The sequence below is a fragment of the Bos javanicus genome, chromosome 10 (genome assembly GCF_032452875.1).
Source record: "Bos javanicus breed banteng chromosome 10, ARS-OSU_banteng_1.0, whole genome shotgun sequence".
Lineage (NCBI taxonomy): Eukaryota > Metazoa > Chordata > Mammalia > Artiodactyla > Bovidae > Bos > Bos javanicus.
The window spans coordinates 70409282-70417230 of NC_083877.1; positions in this window are offsets into that span (position 1 = coordinate 70409282).

The window sequence follows — 7949 nt, forward strand, 5'->3', positions numbered from 1 at the left end:
CGTCCTGACCCAGCAATCAAACCCGTGTTTCCTCCATTGGCAGGCGAATTCTTTACCACCGAGCCACCATGAAAACCTAATGCTATGTATAGGTAATTTTATTTGTCTATTTTGTGAATTGAATCTTCTTTTATTTGGATATAACTATAAATTATATGAGGCTTCCCTGGTGGCTCAGATGATAAAGAATCTACGTGCCAATGCAGGAGATGCAGGTTTGATCCCTGGGTTGGGAAGATCTCCTGGAGGTGGGCATGGCAACTCTCTCCAGTATTCTTGCCTGGAGAATCCCCATGGACAGAGGAGCCTTCTCTATCAGAAACTAGATTTCTGATACAGCCATTCTGGAAAACAGTTTTGGTAGTTTCTTATCAAACTAAAAATGCATTTACCATACAACCCAGCAATTGTCATTTATCCCAGAGAAATAAAAACTTATGGTCAAATCAAGACATATACATGGATGTTTATATAGAAGTTTTCTTTGTAAAAAATAAAAGTCAGAAACAACCTCAATGTCCTTCAATGATTGAACAAGCTGTGGTACATCCTTACCATGGAATAGTACTCACAAAAGAGAAGAACGAAGCATTGATCCATGCAACAACTTGGATGGACCTCAAGGGCATTATGCTGAATTTAAAAAGTGAATCTAAATAGGTCACATACTGCATGATTCTATTTCTATCATATTCTCAAAAAGACAAAATTACAGGTATGTAAGCTTACTCCTTGGAAGAAAAGTTATGACCAACCTAGATAGCATATTGAAAAGCAGAGACATTACTTTGCCAACAAAGGTCCATCTTGTCAAGGCTATGGTTTTTCCAGTGGTCATGTATGGATGTGAGAGTTGGACTGTGAAGAAAGTTGAGTGCCGAATAATTGATGCTTTTGAATGGTGGTGTTGGAGAAGACTCTTGAGAGTCCCTTGGACTGCAAGGAGATCCAACCAGTCCATTCTGAAGGAGATAAGCCCTGGGATTTCTTTGGGAGGAATGATGCTAAAGGTGAAACTCCAGTACTTTGGCCACCTCATGCAAAGAGCTGACTCATTGGAAAAGACTCTGATGCTGGGAGGGATTAGGGGCAGGAGGAGAAGGAGGCGACAGAGGATGAGATGGCTGGATGGCATCACTGACTCGATGGACATGAGTCTGAGTGAACTCTGGGAGTTGGTGATGGACAGGGAGGCCTGGTGTGCTGCGATTCATGGGGTCGCAAAGAGTCGGACACGACTCAGCGACTGAACTGAACTGGACTGAACTGTAAACATATTGATATTAACCAAGGGTTAGAGACAGGGGTGAGTGCAACTATCAAGAAGTAGCATGAGGAAGCTCCTTATGGTGATGAAGCAGTTGTATATCTTGTGTATTGTGGTAGTGATTATATGAATCTACACAGGTGATAAGTTTGCATAGAACACACACACACATGAGTGCAATTTCCTGGTTTTGATATCACACTGTAGTTGCCAATGTTTTGAACACTTTGGTAAATTGTTTATTTTTGTTTTATTGCACTATAGTTATTTAGGATGATGACTGGAGAAAAACAGGTGAAGGGTACTATTTTTGCCCCTTTCTGTGAGTTTAGAATTACTTTCAAACAAAAAAGTTGCATGAAGAAACAAAAATACATTTGCCCCCCCTTTTATGTTGTATTTGGTATTATGATATGATATCTGCTTGCCTGGAAAGGAAAAGTAATAATCAAATGATTTCAAATTTCAGTTCTTTTTTTCCTTTCTTTTTTTCTGTATTTCTTATTTGTTTTGTGGTGAGTATGTATTATTAACGTAATATATATAATGAGGAGGTAAAGTAAATGTTGGACTACTAATGTCAAGGAGGATTGAGATGAAGGAGCAGCTGCTGAGATAGTGGCCACAGACATCAGTGGCTGTGTTTTTCAGTGTCATGTATAATGCATACGTAATGGATGACTCTCAATAGGTGCCCCATAATGGTTCACTGAATGAAAGAATGAATATTCAACGGGTGCCAAACAGAATTCAGAGCAGATGGAAAGAGGTTCAGAAAGAGGCTGGAAAGCCAACAGGTAGCAAATAGAATAACTTCCTCTTAAACCAGAGCTCATAACTGAAATCTGTTTTTAAGCAAAGGACTGATAATCTCAAATGTGGAAGAAATCCAGATTAGAACTGACTCTGTGCGTGCTTAGCCATAACTGACTCTTTGTGACCTCATGGACTGTAGCCCCCCCAGGATCTTCTGTCCATTGGATTTTCCTGGCAAGAATACTGGAATGGGTTGCCATGCCCTCCCCCAGGGAATCTTCCTGCCAGGAATCAAACCTGCATCTCCTGCACCTTCTGTATTGCAGATGAATTCTTTACCACTGAGCCAACATGGAAGCTCAGGACTGTTTAGACCAGGCTTAAATGCTAAACAAGATCTCACGGGGTTCAGAGAATAAACCACTTGAACTGCTAATACTTCCTTGGATCTGGAGAGCCAACATTGTGTCAGGTAGGAAGGAAGCTTTGTTTTATGAAGAGCTGAGTGGGTGCCTGCTGAAGTCCTGCGAGGCATAAGCATCATACCTTAGAGGAAAGACCAACAGCTCTAGACTCAAGGAAAATTCCCTGTCTCTCAGAGCAGAGCTGTGTAAATTTCAAAAATGATTTGAGGCTTTCTTGGAGTAAGTCATTACCTTAATCCCACAGGTCAAGTTTAGCTTGTGACAAGGGAAGAGTGGAGATTGGATGCTTTACTGGGCCTAAGTAACATGAGGTTGTCCAGCAAGGAGTTCTGTTAGCTCCGTGTTCACTAACGCTTGCCACACCACCAGTGATAGCTCAGGTCTTGCCTCAGTTTCTTTGTGATGCCAGGTGAGAGGCTCACCCTGTGCTCCAGGTGTGGTGTGAGCTCTTCACTGGTCATATGTGTCAACCGCAAAGGCACCTTTCAATGCTGTCTTCCCTCCTGTAGTAATTATCATTATGTAAACAATCTAATCTGAGTGTTGATACGTGTAGTTTCACTGAGCTGACAATAATGAATGTTGAGTGTGCTGTTCCACAGACCTGCTTCTTTCCCAGGTGAGGGGCAGCAGTGATGAGCATCCCTTCTGTGGCCACACAGAGTTCACAGGTTTTCAAGGTCTTCAGGTTTTCAAGGTCTTCAGAGAAGCATAGCAATTTTCAGGTCAGTAATAGGAAAAGGAGTATGTCAGGCTATATATTGTCACCCTGCTTATTTAACTTATAGGCAGAGTACAACATGAGAAACACTGGGCTGGAAGAAGCACAAGCTGGAATCAAGATTGCCGGGAGAAATATCAATAACCTCAGATATGCAGATAACACCACCCTTATGGCAGAAAGTGAAGAGGAACTAAAGAGCCTTTTGATGAAAGTGAAAGGAGAGTGAAAAAGCTGGGTTAAAGCTCAACATTCAGAAAACTAAGATCATGGCATCTGGTCCCATCACTTCATGGCAAATAGATGGGGAAACAGTGGAAACAGTGGCTGACTTTATTTTGGAGGGCTCCAAAATCACTGCAGATGGTGACTGCAGCCCTGAAATTAAGACACTTACTCTTTGGAAGGAAAGTTATGATCAACCTAGACAGCATATTAAAAATCAGAGACATTACTTTGTCAACAAAGGTCCATCTAGTCAAGGCTATGATTTTTCCAGTAGTCATGTATGGGTGTGAGAGTTGGACTATAAAGAAAGCTGAGCACCAAAGAATTGGTGCTTTTGAACTGTGGTGTTGGAGAAGAGTCTTGAGAGTCCCTTGGACTGCAAGGAGATTAAACCAGTCCATCCTAAAAGAAATCAGTCCTGGGTGTTTGTTGGTAGGACTGATGTTGAAGCTGAAACTCCAGTACTTTGGCCACCTGATGCGAAGAGCTGACTCTTTGAAAAGCCCCTGATGCTGGGAAAGATTGAGGGCAGGAGGAGAAGGGGACGACAGAGGATGAGATGGTTGGATGGCATCGCTAACTCAATGGACATGAGTTTGGGTAAACTCCAGGAGTTGGTGATAGATAGGGAAGCCTGGCATGCTGCGATTCATGGGGTCACAAAGGGTTGGCCACAACTGAGCGACTGAACTGACTGACTGACCCCTTTTTTTACCCATTTAGAGTGAAAATCATAATAAGATATACAAGCGTTTGTGATGGATAAGCAGCATACTATAATTCGAGAGAAGAATTACATATTTTTAGAATAATATTTGATGGTCCTTTGGAACATTTTTATGGTTGAACATTCATTTCCTGGGAGCAGGACTCTGTAAGCCTACCTAGTTTTACCAGCTAAGCCACCCAGTTTTGTTCCTAATCTGTGGTCAATTGTCTTCTGTGGTCAATTGTCTTTCATGGTCAGTCTCCTGTCTGAGACATTTTGCAGATCTTCTGGTTCCAACTCTCACATTTATATTTCAGAGATGCATAGACCACAGATATAGGAGGGACAGAGCTGGTCTCAGGACTTGCCTCATCCTTTTCATTGCAGTGCTGCTTCTCCCAGGCTGCACACCACCTTTACAGGCTGCAGGACGCCAGAGGACCTGAGTAAGGCCAGGGGACAGTTAAACGTGATATTACTTTGTGACATTCAAAGCTGCAAGGAATAATGGCAGCCAGATATATTCATTCGATCCATTCAATGATTACTCACAGAGTACTTTCTATGTGCCAGGGACTGGTTTAGGTGCTTGGGATGCAGAAATGAACAAAATAGCAAAAATTCTCATCCTCACGGACCCCACGTTCTAGTCATAGTACAAGGAAATACATAGCACTTACTGTGTCCCAGCTCTGTCCTCAACACTGCACGTACATTAACTCATTGAATCCTCGCAATGACTCTTCGAGGTCAGTATGATCATTCAGTTCAGTTCAGTCGCTCAGTCGTGTCCGACTCTTTGCGACCCCATGAATTGCAGCACGCCAGGCCTCCCGGTCCATCACCAACTCCCAGAGTTCACTCAGACTCATGTCCATCGAGTCAGTGATGCCATCCAGCCATCTCGTCCTCTGTCGTCCCCTTCTCCTCCTGCCCCCAATCCCTCCCAGCATCAGAGTCTTTTCCAATGAGTCAACTCTTCACATGAGGTGGCCAAAGTACTGGAGTTTCAGCTTTAGCATCATTCCTTCCAAAGAAATCCCAGGGCTGATCTTCTTCAGAATGGACTGGTTGGATCTCCTTGCAGTCCAAGGGACTCTCAAGAGTCTTCTCCAACACCACAGTTCAAAAGCATCAGTTCTTCGGTGCTCAGCCTTCTTCCTATGATCCTTAATCACGTGTTAAAAGTAAAGAGACCAAGGAACCGGGAACAAAATTAAGAAGCTTGCTCAAGGTCGTGTTTTAGTCGCTCAGTCATCTCTGACTGTTTGTGACCTAATGGACTGGAGCCCCCCAGGCTTCTCTGTCCATGGTATTCTACAGGCAAGAACACTAGAGTGGGTGGGCACGCCCTTCTCCAGGGGATCTTCCTGACCCAGGAATTGAACCCAGGTCTCCTGCATTGCAGGCAGATTCTTAACCATTTGAGCTAGCTGGGAATTTTTATTCACTTGCTCAAGATTGTGCAGCAAGTAAATAAGCAACCCAGGATTCAGCCCTGGTTATTTGGTTGTTAATCCCTGCTCTAAGCCACTAAACTTGACTGCTTGACTCACGACTGAGGTTAGAGCCAATCTTCTTTTATTTATTTATTTTCCTTTGTAAACAATAGAAGCCTCCATCTTTTTAAAAATGAACTTCGGGACATCCCTGGCAGTGCAGGGGTTAAGACTTTGTGCTTCCAGTGCAGGGGGCGCCGGTTCAATTCCCGGTCATGGAACCAAGATCCCACGTGCTGTGCAGCACAGCCAAAAACAAGAACAAACCAAAACAAAAAAAATGAGCTTTCTTGTGGAGTGCCAAAAAATGACTTGTCCTGGAGTTTGCTCTTACTGGACAGCAGGAGCTGATCAATAACTGCCTGCTTTTAGAGAGCCTCTGCTCCTCCTGGGTCCCTAGCCCATTAGACCCAGCATCCTGCACAAAGGCTTTAGAAAGAGGAAGAGTAGAGGTACGGAAAATAGGAAGATTGACTTGTCTACGTCAGTTCTGGGAGGTTAGAGGTATTGTCCTATTAGTGTCAACAGAATAACTCAGGATTTTCCAATCTGTACCTCCGCAGTGTGTGTTTTGGGGACCCTCTCCCATCCTTTGAGAATAACTGATGCTGTGGTGCTCTTCTGTGACTGATGAGAGAGGGTCTTATTAGGGGAACAGTGGGAGGTTGAAGGCACATTGAAAACCCAGGGATGTGTGACTTCTCATAAGACCTTCTTTTGCCTCCTGCCTTGACTGTCTGTGGCCTTCATGATGTCTGTCTGGAGCCACAGACAATGCCAAAAAGAGGCCTCACAGTCCTCGGCTGTGGATCCCTTTGAGCATCCACCGAGGTCAAGTTTTATAGACCTCTAAGGGCTACTGTGACAGTGTTGAGGAAGTTGCCTTCCAGCAGCACCATTATTACACCATCTCTTAAAAGAGTAGAATAAATATTACTACTTCTCTTCCCAAAGAACCTGCCTGAAGTTGCCAGATTCAAAGGGCAGTACCTGGGGTATTTTGTTTCAGAAAGTCCTGCAACGGAGCAGTTTATAAAGTCATTTTGCCAAACCTTTCTTTTGCAGCCTCTCCCATTCCCAGCCCTCAGTAATAAGCTGGAGGTTTGGAGATCATTTGCTCAGGCCAGCCTGGAGGTAGCTTTTCACCAGCGACTCCTCCAGGTTCCTTCTCACTGGGCTCTGCTTTGAATTGTTAATTTCCTCTCTGAGGGCACTTTCTGACTTTGTTAGCAGGTCTGACACTGTCTGGCTGCTTGCAAAGAGCAACCAGTGCCAATTAGGTGCCAGCACTGTTCTGGAAGTGGGAGACATAAAGGGGAAAAGATCCTGTTTCTAACCTCAAGGTGTCCACAGATCAGTGGGTAGACAGCCAGGCAAACATGAGATTACACTATGGTGTGATATCATATTATAATTGTCAAAGGAAGGCTGTAGTGGGAATGAGGCAGAAGGATGCCTCATTTGCTTGGGAGAAGCAGGGCTTTTTGAGAGAGGAAACCTACAGCTGAGACTTGGAAAGAAAGAACTTCAGGGATATATGTGTTAAGTTGGAAGAAAACCATTGCCAAGGATTTTGTGGCATCATGCCATACGTGGTATCTAAGGCGCTGAGCTGTGGTACCTAAAGAGAGAAACACTGGGTTCCTATACCTGCTTCTCCACCATCAGGGCAATCACATATTAGTTTAGAAATTGATCATTACTTCCTTTGAACTCTCACCAGAACCTCCTTGAGAACTGGTGCTTTTTAAAAAATTTCACTCTTTCCTGTCCCACCTCACCCCCAGGAACAAGTATAATAATTTTGCCAATTAGCACTAAATAATGGGAGCCGAGTTAAACAATGCAAGAATAAAATGGGAAATAAAAGATGGAAATTAGCTGGCCAGGTTGTGGAACGCCTTCCATATCAGTAAAGCTAAGGAATGTGGGTTTTACTTGGAAGCAGACAGAAGACTGATGAGGACTAGAATGAAGGAGGGACAGGTTAGCGCTAGAGATCAGGTTTAGGCCATCATCAGTATGCAGTGAAGAATCCGTTGAAAGCAGCCAAATGGTAAAAATTCTCAGAGTAGAGAGAACCAGAAAAAAAAAAAAGAAATGAGAACTGCAAATATAATCTTGAGGACACCACAATTAGAGAGCAGACTCAGGAAAACCTGTCTTAAAGTATTGGCTTCCACGTATGTAGATATTAATAGCACCACCCAGTCTGTCTGCTCCAAGGATTTATTGAAATAATACAAGAAAAGTGCTTAGCATAGTGCCTGGTGTAGAGCACTTAATAAATATCACTCTTCATTTTTATTATAAAAGAGTGATTTCTTTTTTACATTGAGATTAG